Source organism: Harpia harpyja, chromosome 9 (genome assembly GCF_026419915.1).
Source record: "Harpia harpyja isolate bHarHar1 chromosome 9, bHarHar1 primary haplotype, whole genome shotgun sequence".
Classification (NCBI taxonomy): domain Eukaryota; kingdom Metazoa; phylum Chordata; class Aves; order Accipitriformes; family Accipitridae; genus Harpia; species Harpia harpyja.
The window spans coordinates 30,190,866-30,213,970 of NC_068948.1; positions in this window are offsets into that span (position 1 = coordinate 30,190,866).

Sequence of the window (23,105 nt, forward strand, 5' to 3'; positions counted from 1 at the left end):
GTGCCTGTGAATAGGCTGCCAAGGGAAGGTGAACACCAGCAAGAGCTTTCAGGGCTGGCACCTTCCTTGCTGGAGAAGGAGCTGGATGTTTTTCATTTCGGAAACAGGATCTGCCGAGAACCAGCGCCATGAGACGTTCGGTCTCTGGGAAAGCACAGATCCCCAGTGCTGTTGTGCCTGTGAATAGGCTGCCAAGGGAAGGTGACCACCACCAACAGCTACCAGGGCTGGCACCTTCCTTGCTGGAGAATGAGAGGGACATTTGACATTTGGGAAACAATCTCTGCCGAGACAACAGCGAGGAGATGTTCTGTCTCTAAGAAAGCACAGAACCCACTGCTGTTGTGCCTGTGAATATTCTGCCAAGGGAAGGTGAAGACCAGCAACAGCTTTCAGGGCTGGCACCTTCCTTGCTGGAGAAGGAGCCGGACATTTGACATATCGGAAAAAAGGCTATGACGAGAACGAGCGCCATGATATGCTCCGTCTCTGTGAAAGCACAGATCCCCAGTGCTGTTGTGCCTGTGAATAGGCTGCCAAGGGAAGGTGACCACCACCAACAGCTACCAGGGCTGGCACCTTCCTTTTGGGAGATCTAGCTGGACGTTTGACATTGCAGAAAAAGGGTATGCCGAGAACAAGAGCGAGGAGATGTACTGTCTCTGGGTAAGCACAGGACCCCCTGCTGTTGTGCCTGTAAATAGGCTGCCAAGGGAAGGTGAAGACCAGCAACAGCTTTCAGGGCTGGCACCTTCCTTGCTGGAAAAGGAGCCGGACGTTTGACATATCGGAAACAGGCTCTGAAGAGGACAAGCTCGATGAGATATACTGTCTCTGGGAAAGCACAGATCCCCAGTGCTGTTGTGCCTGTGAATAGGCAGCCAAGGGAAGGTGAACACCAGCAACAGCTTTCAGGGCTGGCACCTTCCCTGTGGGAGAAGTACGCGGATGTTTAACATTTTGAAAACAGGCTCTGCCAAGAACAAGATCGAGGAGATGTTCCATCTCTGAGAAACAACAGATCCCCAGTGCTATTGTGCCTGTGAATGACCTGCCAAGGGATGGTGAAGACCAGCAACAGCTTTAAGGCCTGACATCTTCCTTCCTGGAGAATGAGAGGGACATTTGATATTTGGGAAACAGGCTCTGCCGCGAAAAGAGCAAGGAGATGTTCCGTCTCTGGGAAAGCCCAGAACCCACTGCTGTTGTGCCTGTAAATAGGCTGCCAAGGGAAGGTGAAGACCAGCAACAGCTTTCAGGACTGGCACCTTCCTTGATGGAGAAGGACCCAAAAGTTTGGCATTTCGGAAACAGGATCTACCGAGAACCAGCGCCATGAGACGTTTGGTCTCTGGGAAAGCACAGTTCCCCAGTGCTGTTGTGCTTGTAAATAGGCTGCCAAGGGAAGGTGAACACCAGCAACAGCCTTCAGGGCTGGCACCTTCCTTGCTGGAGAAGGAGCTGGATGTTTTGCATTTCGGAAACAGGATCTGATTAGAACAAGCGCCATGACACGTTCGGTCTCTGGGAAAGCACAGATCCCCAGTGCTGTTGTGCCTGTGAATAGGCTGCTAAGGGAAGGTGAAGACCAGCAACAGCTTTCAGGGCTGGCACCTTCCTTGCTGGAGAAGGCGCTGGATGTTTGGCATTTCGGAGAAAGGATCTGCCGAGAACCAGCGCCATGAGACGTTCGGTCTCTGGGAAAGCACAGATCCCCAGTGCTGTTGTGCCTGTGAATAGGCTGCCAAGGGAAGGTGACCACCACCAACAGCTATCAGGGCTGGCGCCTTCTTTGTGGGAGAGCTAGCTGGACGTTTGACATTACAGAAAAAGGGTATGCCGAGAACAAGAGTGAGGAGATGTACTGTCTCTGGGTAAGCACAGGACCCCCTGCTGTTGTGCCTGTGAATAGGCTGCCAAGGGAAAGTGAACACCAGCAACAGCTTTCAGGGCTGGCACATTCCTTGTGGGAGATCTAGCCGGACGACTAGCATTTCAGAAAAAGGCTATGCCGAGAACAAGCGAGATGAGATGTTCAGTCTCTGGGAAAGCACAGATCCCCAGTGCTGTTGTGCCTGTGAATAGGCAGCCAAGGGAAGGTGAACACCAGCAACAGCTTTCAGGGCTGGCACCTTCCTTGCTGGAGAAGGAGCAGGATGTTTGGCATTTCAGAAAAAGGCTATGCCGAGAACGAGCGCGATGATTTTTTCCATCTCTGAGAAAGCACAGATCCCCAGTGCTGTTGTGCCTGTGAATAGGCTGCCAAGGGAAGGTGAACACCAGCAAGAGCTTTCAGGGCTGGCACTTTCCTTGCTGGAGAAGGAGCTGGATGTTTTTCATTTCGGAAACAGGATCTGCCGAGAACCAGCGCCATGAGACGTTCGGTCTCTGGGAAAGCACAGATCCCCAGTGCTGTTGTGCCTGTGAATAGGCTGCCAAGGGAAGGTGACCACCACCAACAGCTACCAGGGCTGGCACCTTCCTTGCTGGAGAATGAGAGGGACATTTGACATTTGGGAAACAATCTCTGCCGAGACAACAGCGAGGAGATGTTCTGTCTCTAAGAAAGCACAGAACCCACTGCTGTTGTGCCTGTGAATATTCTGCCAAGGGAAGGTGAAGACCAGCAACAGCTTTCAGGGCTGGCACCTTCCTTGCTGGAGAAGGAGCCGGACATTTGACATATCGGAAAAAAGGCTATGACGAGAACGAGCGCCATGATATGCTCCGTCTCTGTGAAAGCACAGATCCCCAGTGCTGTTGTGCCTGTGAATAGGCTGCCAAGGGAAGGTGACCACCACCAACAGCTACCAGGGCTGGCACCTTCCTTTTGGGAGATCTAGCTGGACGTTTGACATTGCAGAAAAAGGGTATGCCGAGAACAAGAGCGAGGAGATGTACTGTCTCTGGGTAAGCACAGGACCCCCTGCTGTTGTGCCTGTAAATAGGCTGCCAAGGGAAGGTGAAGACCAGCAACAGCTTTCAGGGCTGGCACCTTCCTTGCTGGAAAAGGAGCCGGACGTTTGACATATCGGAAACAGGCTCTGAAGAGGACAAGCTCGATGAGATATACTGTCTCTGGGAAAGCACAGATCCCCAGTGCTGTTGTGCCTGTGAATAGGCAGCCAAGGGAAGGTGAACACCAGCAACAGCTTTCAGGGCTGGCACCTTCCCTGTGGGAGAAGTACGCGGATGTTTAACATTTTGAAAACAGGCTCTGCCAAGAACAAGATCGAGGAGATGTTCCATCTCTGAGAAACAACAGATCCCCAGTGCTATTGTGCCTGTGAATGACCTGCCAAGGGATGGTGAAGACCAGCAACAGCTTTAAGGCCTGACATCTTCCTTCCTGGAGAATGAGAGGGACATTTGATATTTGGGAAACAGGCTCTGCCGCGAAAAGAGCAAGGAGATGTTCCGTCTCTGGGAAAGCCCAGAACCCACTGCTGTTGTGCCTGTAAATAGGCTGCCAAGGGAAGGTGAAGACCAGCAACAGCTTTCAGGACTGGCACCTTCCTTGATGGAGAAGGACCCAAAAGTTTGGCATTTCGGAAACAGGATCTACCGAGAACCAGCGCCATGAGACGTTTGGTCTCTGGGAAAGCACAGTTCCCCAGTGCTGTTGTGCTTGTAAATAGGCTGCCAAGGGAAGGTGAACACCAGCAACAGCCTTCAGGGCTGGCACCTTCCTTGCTGGAGAAGGAGCTGGATGTTTTGCATTTCGGAAACAGGATCTGATTAGAACAAGCGCCATGACACGTTCGGTCTCTGGGAAAGCACAGATCCCCAGTGCTGTTGTGCCTGTGAATAGGCTGCTAAGGGAAGGTGAAGACCAGCAACAGCTTTCAGGGCTGGCACCTTCCTTGCTGGAGAAGGCGCTGGATGTTTGGCATTTCGGAGAAAGGATCTGCCGAGAACCAGCGCCATGAGACGTTCGGTCTCTGGGAAAGCACAGATCCCCAGTGCTGTTGTGCCTGTGAATAGGCTGCCAAGGGAAGGTGACCACCACCAACAGCTATCAGGGCTGGCGCCTTCCTTGTGGGAGATCTAGCTGGACGTTTGACATTACAGAAAAAGGGTATGCCGAGAACAAGAGTGAGGAGATGTACTGTCTCTGGGTAAGCACAGGACCCCCTGCTGTTGTGCCTGTGAATAGGCTGCCAAGGGAAAGTGAACACCAGCAACAGCTTTCAGGGCTGGCACCTTCCTTGCTGGAGAAGGAGCCAGACGTTTGGCATTTCGGAAACAGGATCTGATTAGAACAAGCGCCATGAGACTTTCGGTGTCTGGGAAAGCACAGATCCCCAGTGCTGTTGTGCCTGTGAATAGGCTGCCAAGGGAAGGTGAAGACCAGCAACAGCTTTCAGGGCTGGCACCTTCCTTGCTGGAGAAGGCGCTGGATGTTTGGCATTTTGGAAACAGGATCTGCCGAGAACCAGCGCCATGAGACGTTCGGTCTCTGGGAAAGCACAGATCCCCAGTGCTGTTGTGCCTGTGAATAGGCTGCCAAGGGAAGGTGACCACCACCAACAGCTACCAGGGCTGGCACCTTCCTTTCTGGAGAATGAGAGGGACATTTGACATTTGGGAAACAAGCTCTGCCGAGACAACAGCGAGGTGACGTTCTGTCTCTAAGAAAGCACAGAACCCACTGCTGTTGTGCCTGTGAATATTCTGCCAAGGGAAGGTGAAGACCAGCAACAGCTTTCAGGGCTGGCACCTTCCTTGCTGGAGAAGGAGCCGGACATTTGACATATCGGAAACAGTCTCTGAAGAGGACAAGCTCGATGAGATATACCGTCTCTGGGAAAGCACAGATCCCCAGTGCTGTTGTGCCTGTGAATAGGCTGCCAAGGGAAGGTGACCACCACCAACAGCTATCAGGGCTGGCGCCTTCCTTGTGGGAGAGCTAGCTGGACGTTTGACATTACAGAAAAAGGGTATGCCGAGAACAAGAGTGAGGAGATGTACTGTCTCTGGGTAAGCACAGGACCCCCTGCTGTTGTGCCTGTGAATAGGCTGCCAAGGGAAAGTGAACACCAGCAACAGCTTTCAGGGCTGGCACATTCCTTGTGGGAGATCTAGCCGGACGACTAGCATTTCAGAAAAAGGCTATGCCGAGAACAAGCGAGATGAGATGTTCAGTCTCTGGGAAAGCACAGATCCCCAGTGCTGTTGTGCCTGTGAATAGGCAGCCAAGGGAAGGTGAACACCAGCAACAGCTTTCAGGGCTGGCACCTTCCTTGCTGGAGAAGGAGCAGGATGTTTGGCATTTCAGAAAAAGGCTATGCCGAGAACGAGCGCGATGATTTTTTCCATCTCTGGGAAAGCACAGATCCCCAGTGCTGTTGTGCCTGTGAATAGGCTGCCAAGGGAAGGTGAACACCAGCAAGAGCTTTCAGGTCTGGCACCTTCCCTGTGGGAGAAGTACCCAGACGTTTAACATTTCGGAAACAGGCTCTGCCAAGAACAAGTGCGAGGAGATGTTCTGTCTCTGGGAAAGCACAGATCCCCAGTGCTGTTGTGCCTGTGAATAGTCTGCCAAGGGAAGGTGAACACCAGCAAGAGCTTTCAGGGCTGGCACCTTCCTTGCTGGAGAAGGAGCTGGATGTTTTGCATTTCGGAAACAGGATCTGCCGAGAACGAGCGTGATGAGACTTTCCGTCTCTGAGAAAGCACAGATCCCCAGTGCTGTTGTGCCTGTGAATAGGCTGCCAAGGGAAGGTGACCACCAGCAACAGCTACCAGGGCTGGCACCTTCCTTGCTGGAGAATGAGAGGGACATTTGACATTTGGGAAACAAGCTCTGCCGAGACAACAGCGAGGAGATGTTCTGTCTCTAAGAAAGCACAGAACCCACTGCTGTTGTGCCTGTAGATAGGGCGCCAAGCACCGTGAAGAGCAGCAAGAGCTTTCAGGGCTGGGCCCTTCCTTGTGGGAGAAGGAGCCGGACGTTTGCATTTTCGGCAAAAGGCTCTGCCGCGGCCGAGCGCCATGAGATGTTGCGTCTCTGGGAAAGCACAGATCCCCACTGCTGTTGTGCCTGTGAATATTCTGCCAAGGGAAGGTGAAGACCAGCAACAGCTTTCAGGGCTGGCACCTTCCCTGTGGGAGAAGTACGCGGATGTTTAACATTTTGAAAACAGGCTCTGCCAAGAACAAGATCGAGGAGATGTTCCATCTCTGAGAAACAACAGATCCCCAGTGCTGTTGTGCCTGTGAATGACCTGCCAAGGGATGGTGAAGACCAGCAACAGATTTAAGGCCTGACATCTTCCTTCCTGGAGAATGAGAGGGACATTTGATATTTGGGAAACAGGCTCTGCCGCGAAAAGAGCAAGGAGATGTTCCGTCTCTGGGAAAGCCCAGAACCCACTGCTGTTGTGCCTGTAAATAGGCTGCCAAGGGAAGGTGAACACCAGCAACAGCCTTCAGGGCTGGCACCTTCCTTGCTGGAGAAGGAGCTGGATGTTTTGCATTTCGGAATCAGGATCTACCGAGAACCAGCGCCATGACACGTTCGGTCTCTGGGAAAGCACAGATCACCAGTGCTGTTGTGCTTGTGAATAGCATACCAAGGGAAGGTCAAGAAGAGCAACAGCTTTCAAGGCTGGCACCTTCCTTGTGGGAGATCTAGCCGGACATCTGGCATTTCAGAAAAAGGCTATGCCGAGACAAGCGAGATGAGACTTTCCGTCTCTGAGAAAGCACAGATCCCCAGTGCTGTTGTGCCTGTGAATAGGCTGCCAAGGGAAGGTGACCACCAGCAACAGCTACCAGGGCTGGCACCTTCCTTGCTGGAGAATGAGAGGGACATTTGACATTTGGGAAACAAGCTCTGCCGAGACAACAGCGAGGAGATGTTCTGTCTCTAAGAAAGCACAGAACCCACTGCTGTTGTGCCTGTGAATAGGCTGCCAAGGGAAGGTGAACACCAGCAACAGCTTTCAGGACTGGCACCTTCCTTGCTGGAAAAGGAGCAGGATGTTTGGCATTGCAGAAAAAGGCTATGCCGAGAACGAGCGCGATGATTTTTTCCATCTCTGAGAAAGCACAGATCCCCAGTGCTGTTGTGCCTGTGAATAGGCTGCCAAGGGAAGGTGAACACCAGCAAGAGCTTTCAGGTCTGGCACCTTCCCTGTGGGAGAAGTACCCAGACGTTTAACATTTCGGAAACAGGCTCTGCCAAGAACAAGTGCGAGGAGATGTTCTGTCTCTGTGAAAGCACAGAACCCACTGCTATTGTGACTGTGAATAGTCTGCCAAGGGAAGGTGACCACCACCAACAGCTACCAGGGCTGGCACCTTCCTTGCTGGAGAATGAGAGGGACATTTGACATTTGGGAAACAAGCTCTGCCGAGACAACAGCGAGGAGATGTTCTGTCTCTGGGTAAGCACAGAACCCACTGCTGTTGTGCCTGTGAATAGGCTGCCAAGGGAAAGTGAAGACCAGCAACAGCTTTCAGGGCTGGCACCTTCCTTGCTGGAAAAGGAGCCGGACGTTTGACATATCGGAAACAGGCTCTGAAGAGGACAAGCTCGATGAGATATACTGTCTCTGGGAAAGCACAGATCCCCAGTGCTGTTGTGCCTGTGAATAGGCAGCCAAGGGAAGGTGAACACCAGCAACAGCTTTCAGGGCTGGCACCTTCCCTGTGGGAGAAGTACGCGGATGTTTAACATTTTGAAAACAGGCTCTGCCAAGAACAAGATCGAGGAGATGTTCCATCTCTGAGAAACAACAGATCCCCAGTGCTGTTGTGCCTGTGAATGACCTGCCAAGGGATGGTGAAGACCAGCAACAGCTTTAAGGCCTGACATCTTCCTTCCTGGAGAATGAGAGGGACATTTGATATTTGGGAAACAGGCTCTGCCGCGAAAAGAGCAAGGAGATGTTCCGTCTCTGGGAAAGCCCAGAACCCACTGCTGTTGTGCCTGTGAATAGGCTGCCAAGGGAAGGTGAACACCAGCAACCGCTTTCAGGGCTGGCACCTTCCTTGCCGGAGAAGGAGCCGGACGTTTGACATATCGGAAACAGTCTCTGAAGAGGACAAGCTCGATGAGATATACCGTCTCTGGGAAAGCACAGATCCCCAGTGCTGTTGTGCCTGTGAATAGGCTGCCAAGGGAAGGTGACCACCACCAACAGCTACCAGGGCTGGCACCTTCCTTTCTGGAGAATGAGAGGGACATTTGACATTTGGGAAACAAGCTCTGCCGAGACAACAGCGAGGTGACGTTCTGTCTCTAAGAAAGCACAGAACCCACTGCTGTTGTGCCTGTGAATATTCTGCCAAGGGAAGGTGAAGACCAGCAACAGCTTTCAGGGCTGGCACCTTCCTTGCTGGAGAAGGAGCCGGACATTTGACATATCGGAAAAAAGGCTATGACGAGAACGAGCGCCATGATATGCTCCGTCTCTGTGAAAGCACAGATCCCCAGTGCTGTTGTGCCTGTGAATAGGCTGCCAAGGGAAGGTGACCACCACCAACAGCTATCAGGGCTGGCGCCTTCCTTGTGGGAGAGCTAGCTGGACGTTTGACATTACAGAAAAAGGGTATGCCGAGAACAAGAGCGAGGAGATGTACTGTCTCTGGGTAGCACAGGACCCCCTGCTGTTGTGCCTGTGAATAGGCTGCCAAGGGAAAGTGAACACCAGCAACAGCTTTCAGGGCTGGCACATTCCTTGTGGGAGATCTAGCCGGACGACTAGCATTTCAGAAAAAGGCTATGCCGAGAACAAGCGAGATGAGATGTTCAGTCTCTGGGAAAGCACAGATCCCCAGTGCTGTTGTGCCTGTGAATAGGCAGCCAAGGGAAGGTGAACACCAGCAACAGCTTTCAGGGCTGGCACCTTCCTTGCTGGAGAAGGAGCAGGATGTTTGGCATTTCAGAAAAAGGCTATGGCGAGAACGAGCGCGATGATTTTTTCCATCTCTGAGAAAGCACAGATCCCCAGTGCTGTTGTGCCTGTGAATAGGCTGCCAAGGGAAGGTGAACACCAGCAAGAGCTTTCAGGTCTGGCACCTTCCCTGTGGGAGAAGTACCCAGACGTTTAACATTTCGGAAACAGGCTCTGCCAAGAACAAGTGCGAGGAGATGTTCTGTCTCTGGGAAAGCACAGATCCCCAGTGCTGTTGTGCCTGTGAATAGTCTGCCAAGGGAAGGTGAACACCAGCAAGAGCTTTCAGGGCTGGCACCTTCCTTGCTGGAGAAGGAGCTGGATGTTTTGCATTTCGGAAACAGGATCTGCCGAGAACCAGCGCCATGACACGTTCGGTCTCTGGGAAAGCACAGATCCCCAGTGCTGTTGTGCCTGTGAATAGGCTGCCAAGGGAAGGTGAACACCAGCAACAGCTTTCAGGGCTGGCACATTCCTTGTGGGAGATCTAGCCGGACGACTAGCATTTCAGAAAATGGCTAAGCCGAGAACGAGCGTGATGAGACTTTCCGTCTCTGAGAAAGCACAGATCCCCAGTGCTGTTGTGCCTGTGAATAGGCTGCCAAGGGAAGGTGACCACCAGCAACAGCTACCAGGGCTGGCACCTTCCTTGCTGGAGAATGAGAGGGACATTTGACATTTGGGAAACAAGCTCTGCCGAGACAACAGCGAGGAGATGTTCTGTCTCTAAGAAAGCACAGAACCCACTGCTGTTGTGCCTGTGAATATTCTGCCAAGGGAAGGTGAACACCAGCAACAGCTTTCAGGACTGGCACCTTCCTTGCTGGAGAAGTACCTGACGTTTAACATTTTGAAAACAGGCTCTTCAAGAACAAGATCGAGGAGACGTTCCATCTCTGTGAAAGCACAGATCCCCAGTGCTGTTGTGCTTGTGAATAGGATACCAAGGGAAGGTCAAGACGAGCAACAGCTTTCAAGGCTGGCACCTTCCTTGTGGGAGATCTAGCCGGACATCTGGCATTTCAGAAAAACGCTATGCCGAGAACAAGCGAGATGAGATGTTCAGTCTCTGGGAAAGCACAAATCCCCAGTGCTGTTGTGCCTGTGAATAGGCAGCCAAGGGAAGGTGAACACCAGCTACAGCTTTCAGGGCTGGCACCTTCCTTGCTGGAGAAGGCGCTGGATGTTTGGCATTTTGGAAACAGGATCTGCCGAGAACCAGCGCCATGAGACGTTCGGTCTCTGGGAAAGCACAGATCCCCAGTGCTGTTGTGCCTGTGAATAGGCTGCCAAGGGAAGGTGAACACCAGCAACAGCTTTCAGGGCTGGCACATTCCTTGTGGGAGATCTAGCCGGACATCTGGCATTTCAGAAAATGGCTATGCCGAGAACAAGCGAGATGAGATGTTCAGTCTCTGGGAAAGCACAAATTTCCAGTGCTGTTGTGCCTGTGAATAGGCAGCCAAGGGAAGGTGAACACCAGCTACAGCTTTCAGGGCTGGCACCTTCCTTGCTGGAGAAGGCGCTGGATGTTTGGCATTTTGGAAACAGGATCTGCCGAGAACCAGCGCCATGAGACTTTCGGTCTCTGGGAAAGCACAGATCCCCAGTGCTGTTGTGCCTGTGAATAGGCTGCCAAGGGAAGGTGACCACCAGCAACAGCTACCAGGGCTGGCACCTTCCTTGCTGGAGAATGAGAGGGACATTTGACATTTGGGAAACAAGCTCTGCCGAGACAACAGCGAGGAGATGTACTGTCTCTGGGTAAGCACAGGACCCCCTGCTGTTGTGCCTGTGAATAGGCTGCCAAGGGAAGGTGAAGACCAGCAACAGCTTTCAGGGCTGGCACCTTCCTTGCTGGAAAAGGAGCCGGACGTTTGACATATCGGAAACAGGCTCTGAAGAGGACAAGCTCGATGAGATATACTGTCTCTGTGAAAGCACAGATCCCCAGTGCTGTTGTGCCTGTGAATAGGCAGCCAAGGGAAGGTGAACACCAGCAACAGCTTTCAGGGCTGGCACCTTCCCTGTGGGAGAAGTACGCGGATGTTTAACATTTTGAAAACAGGCTCTGCCAAGAACAAGATCGAGGAGATGTTCCATCTCTGAGAAACAACAGATCCCCAGTGCTTTTGTGCCTGTGAATGACCTGCCAAGGGATGGTGAAGAACAGCAACAGCTTTAAGGCCTGACATCTTCCTTCCTGGAGAATGAGAGGGACATTTGATATTTGGGAAACAGGCTCTGCCGCAAAAAGAGCAAGGAGATGTTCCGTCTCTGGGAAAGCCCAGAACCCACTGCTGTTGTGCCTGTAAATAGGCTGCCAAGGGAAGTTGAAGACCAGCAACAGCTTTAAGGCCTGGCACCTTCCTTGCTGGAGAAGGAGCCGGATATTTGACATATCGGAAACAGGCTCTGAAGACGACAAGCTCGATGAGACGTTCGGTCTCTGGGAAAGCACAGATCCCCAGTGCTGTTGTGCCTGTGAATAGGCTGCCAAGGGAAGGTGAAGACCAGCAACAGCTTTCAGGGCTGGCACCTTCCTTGCTGGAGAAGGAGCCAGAAGTTTAGCATTTCGGAAACAGGATCTGCCGAGAACCAGCGCCATGAGACGTTCAGTCTCTGGGAAAGCACAGATCCCCAGTGCTGTTGTGCCTGTGAATAGGCAGCCAAGGGAAGGTGAACACCACCAACAGCTATCAGGGCTGGCACCTTCCTTGTGGGAGATCTAGCTGGACGTTTGACATTACAGAAAAAGGGTATGTCGAGAACAAGAGTGAGGAGATGTACTGTCTCTGGGTAAGCACAGGACCCCCTGCTGTTGTGCCTGTGAATAGGCTGCCAAGGGAAAGTGAACACCAGCAACAGCTTTCAGGGCTGGCACATTCCTTGTGGGAGATCTAGCCGGACGACTAGCATTTCAGAAAAAGGCTATGCCGAGAAGAAGCGAGATGAGATGTTCAGTCTCTGGGAAAGCACAGATCCCCAGTGCTGTTGTGCCTGTGAATAGGTTGCCAAGGGAAGGTGAACACTAGCAAGAGCTACCAGGGCTGGCACCTTCCTTGCTGGAGAATGAGAGGGACATTTGACATTTGGGAAACAAGCTCTGCCGAGACAACAGCGAGGAGATGTTCTGTCTCTAAGAAAGCACAGATCCCCAGTGCTGTTGTGCCTGTGAATATTCTGCCAAGGGAAGGTGAAGACCAGCAACAGCTTTCAGGGCTGGCACCTGCCTTGCTGGAGAAGGAGCCGGACATTTGACATATCGGAAAAAGGCTATGACGAGAACGAGCGCCATGATATGCTCCGTCTCTGTGAAAGCACAGAACCCACTGCTATTGTGACTGTGAATAGTCTGCCAAGGGAAGGTGACCACCACCAACAGCTACCAGGGCTGGCACCTTCCTTGCTGGAGAATGAGAGGGACATTTGACATTTGGGAAACAAGCTCTGCTGAGACAACAGCGAGGAGATGTTCTGTCTCTAAGAAAGCACAGAACCCACTGCTGTTGTGCCTGTGAATAGGCTGCCAAGGGAAGGTGAACACCAGCAACAGCTTTCAGGGCTGGCACCTTCCTTGCTGGAAAAGGAGCCAGAAGTTTGACATATCGGAAACAGGCTCTGAAGAGGACAAGCTCGATGAGATATACTGTCTCTGGGAAAGCACAGATCCCCAGTGCTGTTGTGCCTGTGAATAGGCAGCCAAGGGAAGGTGAACACCAGCAACAGCTTTCAGGGCTGGCACCTTCCTTGTGGGAGATCAAGCCGAATATTTGCTGTTCTGGAAAAAACTCTGCCGAGAACGAGCGCCATGAGACGTTCCATCTCTGTGAAAGCACAGATCCCCAGTGCTGTTGTGCTTGTGAATAGGATACCAAGGGAAGGTCAAGACGAGCAACAGCTTTCAAGGCTGGCACATTCCTTGTGGGAGATCTAGCCGGACATCTGGCATTTCAGAAAAAGGCTATGCCGAGAACAAGCGAGATGAGATGTTCAGTCTCTGGGAAAGCACAAATCCCCAGTGCTGTTGTGCCTGTGAATAGCCAGCCAAGGGAAGGTGAACACCAGCAACAGCTTTCAGGGCTGGCACCTTCCTTGCTGGAGAAGGAGCAGGATGTTTGGCATTTCAGAAAAAGGCTATGCCGAGAACGAGCGCGATGATTTTTTCCATTTCTGAGAAAGCACAGATCCCCAGTGCTGTTGTGCCTGTGAATAGGCTGCCAAGGGAAGGTGAACACCAGCAACAGCTTTCAGGGCTGGCACATTCCTTGTGGGAGAAGTACCCAGACGTTTAACATTTCGGAAAAAGGCTCTGCCAAGAACAAGATCGAGGAGATGTTCCGTCTCTGGGAAAGCACAGATCCCCAGTGCTGTTGTGCCTGTGAATAGGCTGCCAAGGGAAGGTGACCACCAGCAACAGCTACCAGGGCTGGCACCTTCCTTGCTGGAGAAGGAGAGGGACATTTGACATTTGGGAGACAAGCTCTGCCGAGACAACAGCGAGGAGATGTTCTGTCTCTAAGAAAGCACAGAACCCACTGCTGTTGTGCCTGTGAATATTCTGCCAAGGGAAGGTGAAGACCAGCAACAGCTTTCAGGGCTGGCACCTGCCTTGCTGGAGAAGGAGCCGGACATTTGACATATCGGAAAAAGGCTATGTCGAGAACGAGCGCCATGATATGCTCCGTCTCTGTGAAAGCACAGAACCCCCTGCTGTTGTGCCTGTGAATAGGCTGCCAAGGGAAGGTGAAGACCAGCAACAGCTTTCAGGGCTGGCACCTTCCTTGCTGGAAAAGGAGCCGGACGTTTGACATATCGGAAACAGGCTCTGAAGAGGACAAGCTCGATGAGATATACTGTCTCTGGGAAAGCACAGATCCCCAGTGCTGTTGTGCCTGTGAATAGGCAGCCAAGGGAAGGTGAACACCAGCAACAGCTTTCAGGGCTGGCACCTTCCCTGTGGGAGAAGTACGCGGATGTTTAACATTTTGAAAACAGGCTCTGCCAAGAACAAGATCGAGGAGATGTTCCATCTCTGAGAAACAACAGATCCCCAGTGCTATTGTGCCTGTGAATGACCTGCCAAGGTATGGTGAAGACCAGCAACAGCTTTAAGGCCTGACATCTTCCTTCCTGGAGAATGAGAGGGACATTTGACATATCGGAAACAGGCTCTGAAGACGACAAGCTCGATGAGACGTTCGGTCTCTGGGAAAGCACAGATCCCCAGTGCTGTTGTGCCTGTGAATAGGCTGCCAAGGGAAGGTGAAGACCAGCAACAGCTTTCAGGGCTGGCACCTTCCTTGATGGAGAAGGAGCCAGAAGTTTAGCATTTCGGAAACAGGATCTGCCGAGAACCAGCGCCATGAGACGTTCAGTCTCTGGGAAAGCACAGATCCCCAGTGCTGTTGTGCCTGTGAATAGGCTGCCAAGGGAAGGTGACCACCACCAACAGCTATCAGGGCTGGCACCTTCCTTGTGGGAGATCTAGCTGGACGTTTGACATTACAGAAAAAGGGTATGTCGAGAACAAGAGTGAGGAGATGTACTGTCTCTGGGTAAGCACAAATCCCCAGTGCTGTTGTGCCTGTGAATAGGCTGCCAAGGGAAAGTGAACACCAGCAACAGCTTTCAGGGCTGGCACATTCCTTGTGGGAGATCTAGCCGGACGACTAGCATTTCAGAAAAAGGCTATGCCGAGAAGAAGCGAGATGAGATGTTCAGTCTCTGGGAAAGCACAGATCCCCAGTGCTGTTGTGCCTGTGAATAGGTTGCCAAGGGAAGGTGACCACCAGCAACAGCTACCAGGGCTGGCACCTTCCTTGCTGGAGAATGAGAGGGACATTTGACATTTGGGAAACAAGCTCTGCCGAGACAACAGCGAGGAGATGTTCTGTCTCTAAGAAAGCACAGATCCCCAGTGCTGTTGTGCCTGTGAATATTCTGCCAAGGGAAGGTGAAGACCAGCAACAGCTTTCAGGGCTGGCACCTGCCTTGCTGGAGAAGGAGCCGGACATTTGACATATCGGAAAAAGGCTATGACGAGAACGAGCGCCATGATATGCTCCGTCTCTGTGAAAGTACAGAACCCACTGCTATTGTGACTGTGAATAGTCTGCCAAGGGAAGGTGACCACCACCAACAGCTACCAGGGCTGGCACCTTCCTTGCTGGAGAATGAGAGGGACATTTGACATTTGGGAAACAAGCTCTGCCGAGACAACAGCGAGGAGATGTTCTGTCTCTAAGAAAGCACAGAACCCACTGCTGTTGTGCCTGTGAATAGGCTGCCAAGGGAAGGTGAACACCAGCAACAGCTTTCAGGGCTGGCACCTTCCTTGCTGGAAAAGGAGCCAGACGTTTGACATATCGGAAACAGGCTCTGAAGAGGACAAGCTCGATGAGATATACTGTCTCTGGGAAAGCACAGTTCCCCAGTGCTGTTGTGCCTGTGAATAGGCAGCCAAGGGAAGGTGAACACCAGCAACAGCTTTCAGGGCTGGCACCTTCCTTGCTGGAGAAGGAGCAGGATGTTTGGCATTTCAGAAAAAGGCTATGCCGAGAACGAGCGCGATGATTTTTTCCATCTCTGAGAAAGCACAGATCCCCAGTGCTGTTGTGCCTGTGAATAGGCAGCCAAGGGAAGGTGAACACCAGCAACAGCTTTCAGGGCTGGCACATTCCTTGTGGGAGAAGTACCCAGACGTTTAACATTTCGGAAAAAGGCTCTGCCAAGAACAAGATCGAGGAGATGTTCCGTCTCTGGGAAAGCACAGATCCCCAGTGCTGTTGTGCCTGTGAATAGGCTGCCAAGGGAAGGTGAACACCAGCAACAGCTACCAGGGCTGGCACCTTCCTTGCTGGAGAATGAGAGGGACATTTGACATTTGGGAAACAGGCTCTGCCGAGACAACAGCGAGGAGATGTTCTGTCTCTGGGAAAGCACAGATCCCCAGTGCTGTTGTGCCTGTGAATAGGCAGCCAAGGGAAGGTGAACACCAGCAACAGCTTTCAGGACTGGCACCTTCCTAGCTGGAGAAGTACCTGACGTTTAACATTTTGAAAACAGGCTCTTCAAGAACAAGATCGAGGAGACGTTCCATCTCTGTGAAAGCACAGATCCCCAGTGCTGTTGTGCTTGTGAATAGGATACCAAGGGAAGGTCAAGACGAGCAACAGCTTTCAAGGCTGGCACCTTCCTTGTGGGAGATCTAGCCGGACATCTGGCATTTCAGAAAAACGCTATGCCGAGAACAAGCGAGATGAGATGTTCAGTCTCTGGGAAAGCACAAATCCCCAGTGCTGTTGTGCCTGTGAATAGGCAGCCAAGGGAAGGTGAACACCAGCTACAGCTTTCAGGGCTGGCACCTTCCTTGCTGGAGAAGGCGCTGGATGTTTGGCATTTTGGAAACAGGATCTGCCGAGAACCAGCGCCATGAGACGTTCGGTCTCTGGGAAAGCACAGATCCCCAGTGCTGTTGTGCCTGTGAATAGGCTGCCAAGGGAAGGTGAACACCAGCAACAGCTTTCAGGGCTGGCACATTCCTTGTGGGAGATCTAGCCGGACGACTAGCATTTCAGAAAATGGCTATGCCGAGAACAAGCGAGATGAGATGTTCAGTCTCTGGGAAAGCACAGATCCCCAGTGCTGTTGTGCCTGTGAATAGGCTGCCAAGGGAAGGTGACCACCAGCAACAGCTACCAGGGCTGGCACCTTCCTTGCTGGAGAATGAGAGGGACATTTGACATTTGGGAAACAAGCTCTGCCGAGACAACAGCGAGGAGATGTTCTGTCTCTGGGTAAGCACAGGACCCCCTGCTGTTGTGCCTGTGAATAGGCTGCCAAGGGAAGGTGAAGACCAGCAACAGCTTTCAGGGCTGGCACCTGCCTTGCTGGAGAAGGAGCCGGACATTTGACATATCGGAAAAAGGCTATGTCGAGAACGAGCGCCATGATATGCTCCGTCTCTGTGAAAGCACAGAACCCACTGCTATTGTGACTGTGAATAGTCTGCCAAGGGAAGGTGACCACCACCAACAGCTACCAGGGCTGGCACCTTCCTTGCTGGCGAATGAGAGGGACATTTGACATTTGGGAAACAAGCTCTGCCGAGACAACAGCGAGGAGATGTTCTGTCTCTGGGTAAGCACAGGACCCCCTGCTGTTGTGCCTGTGAATAGGCTGCCAAGGGAAGGTGAAGACCAGCAACAGCTTTCAGGGCTGGCACCTTCCTTGCTGGAAAAGGAGCCGGACGTTTGACATATCGGAAACAGGCTCTGAAGAGGACAAGCTCGATGAGATATACTGTCTCTGGGAAAGCACAGATCCCCAGTGCTGTTGTGCCTGTGAATAGGCAGCCAAGGGAAGGTGAACACCAGCAACAGCTTTCAGGGCTGGCACCTTCCTTGCTGGAAAAGGAGCCGGACGTTTGACATATCGGAAACAGGCTCTGAAGAGGACAAGCTCGATGAGATATACTGTCTCTGGGAAAGCACAGATCCCCAGTGCTGTTGTGCCTGTGAATAGGCAGCCAAGGGAAGGTGAACACCAGCAACAGCTTTCAGGGCTGGCACCTTCCCTGTGGGAGAAGTACGCGGATGTTTAACATTTTGAAAACAGGCTCTGCCAAGAACAAGATCGAGGAGATGTTCCATCTCTGAGAAACAACAGATCCCCAGTGCTATTGTGCCTGTGAATGACCTGCCAAGGTATGGTGAAGACCAGCAACAGCTTTAAGGCCTGACATCTTCCTTCCTGGAGAATGAGAGGGACATTTGACATATCGGAAACAGGCTCTGAAGACGACAAGCTCGATGAGACGTTCGGTCTCTGGGAAAGCACAGATCCCCAGTGCTGTTGTGCCTGTGAATAGGCTGCCAAGGGAAGGTGAAGACCAGCAACAGCTTTCAGGGCTGGCACCTTCCTTGATGGAGAAGGAGCCAGAAGTTTAGCATTTCGGAAACAGGATCTGCCGAGAACCAGCGCCATGAGACGTTCAGTCTCTGGGAAAGCACAGATCCCCAGTGCTGTTGTGCCTGTGAATAGGCTGCCAAGGGAAGGTGACCACCACCAACAGCTATCAGGGCTGGCACCTTCCTTGTGGGAGATCTAGCTGGACGTTTGACATTACAGAAAAAGGGTATGTCGAGAACAAGAGTGAGGAGATGTACTGTCTCTGGGTAAGCACAGGACCCCCTGCTGTTGTGCCTGTGAATAGGCTGCCAAGGGAAAGTGAACACCAGCAACAGCTTTCAGGGCTGGCACATTCCTTGTGGGAGATCTAGCCGGACGACTAGCATTTCAGAAAAAGGCTATGCCGAGAAGAAGCGAGATGAGATGTTCAGTCTCTGGGAAAGCACAGATCCCCAGTGCTGTTGTGCCTGTGAATAGGTTGCCAAGGGAAGGTGAACACTAGCAAGAGCTACCAGGGCTGGCACCTTCCTTGCTGGAGAATGAGAGGGACATTTGACATTTGGGAAACAAGCTCTGCCGAGACAACAGCGAGGAGATGTTCTGTCTCTAAGAAAGCACAGATCCCCAGTGCTGTTGTGCCTGTGAATATTCTGCCAAGGGAAGGTGAAGACCAGCAACAGCTTTCAGGGCTGGCACCTGCCTTGCTGGAGAAGGAGCCGGACATTTGACATATCGGAAAAAGGCTATGACGAGAACGAGCGCCATGATATGCTCCGTCTCTGTGAAAGCACAGAACCCACTGCTATTGTGACTGTGAATAGTCTGCCAAGGGAAGGTGACCACCACCAACAGCTACCAGGGCTGGCACCTTCCTTGCTGGAGAATGAGAGGGACATTTGACATTTGGGAAACAAGCTCTGCTGAGACAACAGCGAGGAGATGTTCTGTCTCTAAGAAAGCACAGAACCCACTGCTGTTGTGCCTGTGAATAGGCTGCCAAGGGAAGGTGAACACCAGCAACAGCTTTCAGGGCTGGCACCTTCCTTGCTGGAAAAGGAGCCAGACGTTTGACATATCGGAAACAGGCTCTGAAGAGGACAAGCTCGATGAGATATACTGTCTCTGGGAAAGCACAGATCCCCAGTGCTGTTGTGCCTGTGAATAGGCTGCCAAGGGAAGGTGAACACCAGCAACAGCTTTCAGGGCTGGCACCTTCCCTGTGGGAGAAGTACCCAGACGTTTAACATTTCGGAAAAAGGCTCTGCCAAGAACAAGATCGAGGAGATGTTCCATCTCTGTGAAAGCACAGATCCCCAGTGCTGTTGTGCTTGTGAATAGGATACCAAGGGAAGGTCAAGACGAGCAACAGCTTTCAAGGCTGGCACATTCCTTGTGGGAGATCTAGCCGGACATCTGGCATTTCAGAAAAAGGCTATGCCGAGAACAAGCGAGATGAGATGTTCAGTCTCTGGGAAAGCACAAATCCCCAGTGCTGTTGTGCCTGTGAATAGGCAGCCAAGGGAAGGTGAACACCAGCAACAGCTTTCAGGGCTGGCACCTTCCTTGCTGGAGAAGGAGCAGGATGTTTGGCATTTCAGAAAAAGGCTATGCCGAGAACGAGCGCGATGATTTTTTCCATTTCTGAGAAAGCACAGATCCCCAGTGCTGTTGTGCCTGTGAATAGGCTGCCAAGGGAAGGTGAACACCAGCAACAGCTTTCAGGGCTGGCACATTCCTTGTGGGAGAAGTACCCAGACGTTTAACATTTCGGAAAAAGGCTCTGCCAAGAAGAAGATCGAGGAGATGTTCCGTCTCTGGGAAAGCACAGATCCCCAGTGCTGTTGTGCCTGTGAATAGGCTGCCAAGGGAAGGTGACCACCAGCAACAGCTACCAGGGCTGGCACCTTCCTTGCTGGAGAATGAGAGGGACATTTGACATTTGGGAGACAAGCTCTGCCGAGACAACAGCGAGGAGATGTTCTGTCTCTAAGAAAGCACAGAACCCACTGCTGTTGTGCCTGTGAATATTCTGCCAAGGGAAGGTGAAGACCAGCAACAGCTTTCAGGGCTGGCACCTTCCTTGCTGGAAAAGGAGCCGGACGTTTGACATATCGGAAACAGGCTCTGAAGAGGACAAGCTCGATGAGATATACTGTCTCTGGGAAAGCACAGATCCCCAGTGCTGTTGTGCCTGTGAATATTCTGCCAAGGGAAGGTGAAGACCAGCAACAGCTTTCAGGGCTGGCACCTTCCCTGTGGGAGAAGTACGCAGATGTTTAACATTTTGAAAACAGGCTCTGCCAAGAACAAGATCGAGGAGATGTTCCATCTCTGAGAAACAACAGATCCCCAGTGCTGTTGTGCCTGTGAATGACCTGCCAAGGGATGGTGAAGACCAGCAACAGCTTTAAGGCCTGACATCTTCCTTCCTGGAGAATGAGAGGGACATTTGATATTTGGGAAACAGGCTCTGCCGCGAAAAGAGCAAGGAGATGTTCCGTCTCTGGGAAAGCCCAGAACCCACTGCTGTTGTGCCTGTAAATAGGCTGCCAAGGGAAGGTGAACACCAGCAACAGCCTTCAGGGCTGGCACCTTCCTTGCTGGAGAAGGAGCTGGATGTTTTGCATTTCGGAATCAGGATCTGCCGAGAACCAGCGCCATGACACGTTCGGTCTCTGGGAAAGCACAGATCACCAGTGCTGTTGTGCTTGTGAATAGCATACCAAGGGAAGGTCAAGAAGAGCAACAGCTTTCAAGGCTGGCACCTTCCTTGTGGGAGATCTAGCCGGACATCTGGCATTTCAGAAAAAGGCTATGCCGAGAACAAGCGAGATGAGACTTTCCGTCTCTGAGAAAGCACAGATCCCCAGTGCTGTTGTGCCTGTGAATAGGCTGCCAAGGGAAGGTGAAGACCAGCAACAGCTTTCAGGGCTGGCACCTTCCCTGTGGGAGAAGGAGCCGGACATTTGACATATCGGAAAAAGGCTATGACGAGAACGAGCGCCATGATATGCTCCGTCTCTGTGAAAGCACAGATCCCCAGTGCTGTTGTGCCTGTGAATAGGCTGCCAAGGGAAGGTGACCACCACCAACAGCTATCAGGGCTGGCGCCTTCCTTGTGGGAGAGCTAGCTGGACGTTTGACATTACAGAAAAAGGGTATGCCGAGAACAAGAGTGAGGAGATGTACTGTCTCTGGGTAAGCACAGGACCCCCTGCTGTTGTGCCTGTGAATAGGCTGCCAAGGGAAAGTGAACACCAGCAACAGCTTTCAGGGCTGGCACATTCCTTGTGGGAGATCTAGCCGGACGACTAGCATTTCAGAAAAAGGCTATGCCGAGAACAAGCGAGATGAGATGTTCAGTCTCTGGGAAAGCACAGATCCCCAGTGCTGTTGTGCCTGTGAATAGGCAGCCAAGGGAAGGTGAACACCACCAACAGCTTTCAGGGCTGGCACCTTCCTTGCTGGAGAAGGAGCAGGATGTTTGGCATTTCAGAAAAAGGCTATGCCGAGAACGAGCGCGATGATTTTTTCCATCTCTGAGAAAGCACAGATCCCCAGTGCTGTTGTGCCTGTGAATAGGCTGCCAAGGGAAGGTGAACACCAGCAAGAGCTTTCAGGGCTGGCACCTTCCTTGCTGGAGAAGGAGCTGGATGTTTTTCATTTCGGAAACAGGATCTGCCGAGAACCAGCGCCATGAGACGTTCGGTCTCTGGGAAAGCACAGATCCCCAGTGCTGTTGTGCCTGTGAATAGGCTGCCAAGGGAAGGTGACCACCACCAACAGCTACCAGGGCTGGCACCTTCCTTGCTGGAGAATGAGAGGGACATTTGACATTTGGGAAACAATCTCTGCCGAGACAACAGCGAGGAGATGTTCTGTCTCTAAGAAAGCACAGAACCCACTGCTGTTGTGCCTGTGAATATTCTGCCAAGGGAAGGTGAAGACCAGCAACAGCTTTCAGGGCTGGCACCTTCCTTGCTGGAGAAGGAGCCGGACATTTGACATATCGGAAAAAAGGCTATGACGAGAACGAGCGCCATGATATGCTCCGTCTCTGTGAAAGCACAGATCCCCAGTGCTGTTGTGCCTGTGAATAGGCTGCCAAGGGAAGGTGACCACCACCAACAGCTACCAGGGCTGGCACCTTCCTTTTGGGAGATCTAGCTGGACGTTTGACATTGCAGAAAAAGGGTATGCCGAGAACAAGAGCGAGGAGATGTACTGTCTCTGGGTAAGCACAGGACCCCCTGCTGTTGTGCCTGTAAATAGGCTGCCAAGGGAAGGTGAAGACCAGCAACAGCTTTCAGGGCTGGCACCTTCCTTGCTGGAAAAGGAGCCGGACGTTTGACATATCGGAAACAGGCTCTGAAGAGGACAAGCTCGATGAGATATACTGTCTCTGGGAAAGCACAGATCCCCAGTGCTGTTGTGCCTGTGAATAGGCAGCCAAGGGAAGGTGAACACCAGCAACAGCTTTCAGGGCTGGCACCTTCCCTGTGGGAGAAGTACGCGGATGTTTAACATTTTGAAAACAGGCTCTGCCAAGAACAAGATCGAGGAGATGTTCCATCTCTGAGAAACAACAGATCCCCAGTGCTATTGTGCCTGTGAATGACCTGCCAAGGGATGGTGAAGAACAGCAACAGCTTTAAGGCCTGACATCTTCCTTCCTGGAGAATGAGAGGGACATTTGATATTTGGGAAACAGGCTCTGCCGCGAAAAGAGCAAGGAGATGTTCCGTCTCTGGGAAAGCCCAGAACCCACTGCTGTTGTGCCTGTAAATAGGCTGCCAAGGGAAGGTGAAGACCAGCAACAGCTTTCAGGACTGGCACCTTCCTTGATGGAGAAGGACCCAAAAGTTTGGCATTTCGGAAACAGGATCTACCGAGAACCAGCGCCATGAGACGTTTGGTCTCTGGGAAAGCACAGTTCCCCAGTGCTGTTGTGCTTGTAAATAGGCTGCCAAGGGAAGGTGACCACCACCAACAGCTACCAGGGCTGGCACCTTCCTTTTGGGAGATCTAGCTGGACGTTTGACATTGCAGAAAAAGGGTATGCCGAGAACAAGAGTGAGGAGATGTACTGTCTCTGGGTAAGCACAGGACCCCCTGCTGTTGTGCCTGTGAATAGGCTGCCAAGGGAAAGTGAACACCAGCAACAGCTTTCAGGGCTGGCACATTCCTTGTGGGAGATCTAGCCGGACGACTAGCATTTCAGAAAAAGGCTATGCCGAGAACAAGCGAGATGAGATGTTCAGTCTCTGGGAAAGCACAGATCCCCAGTGC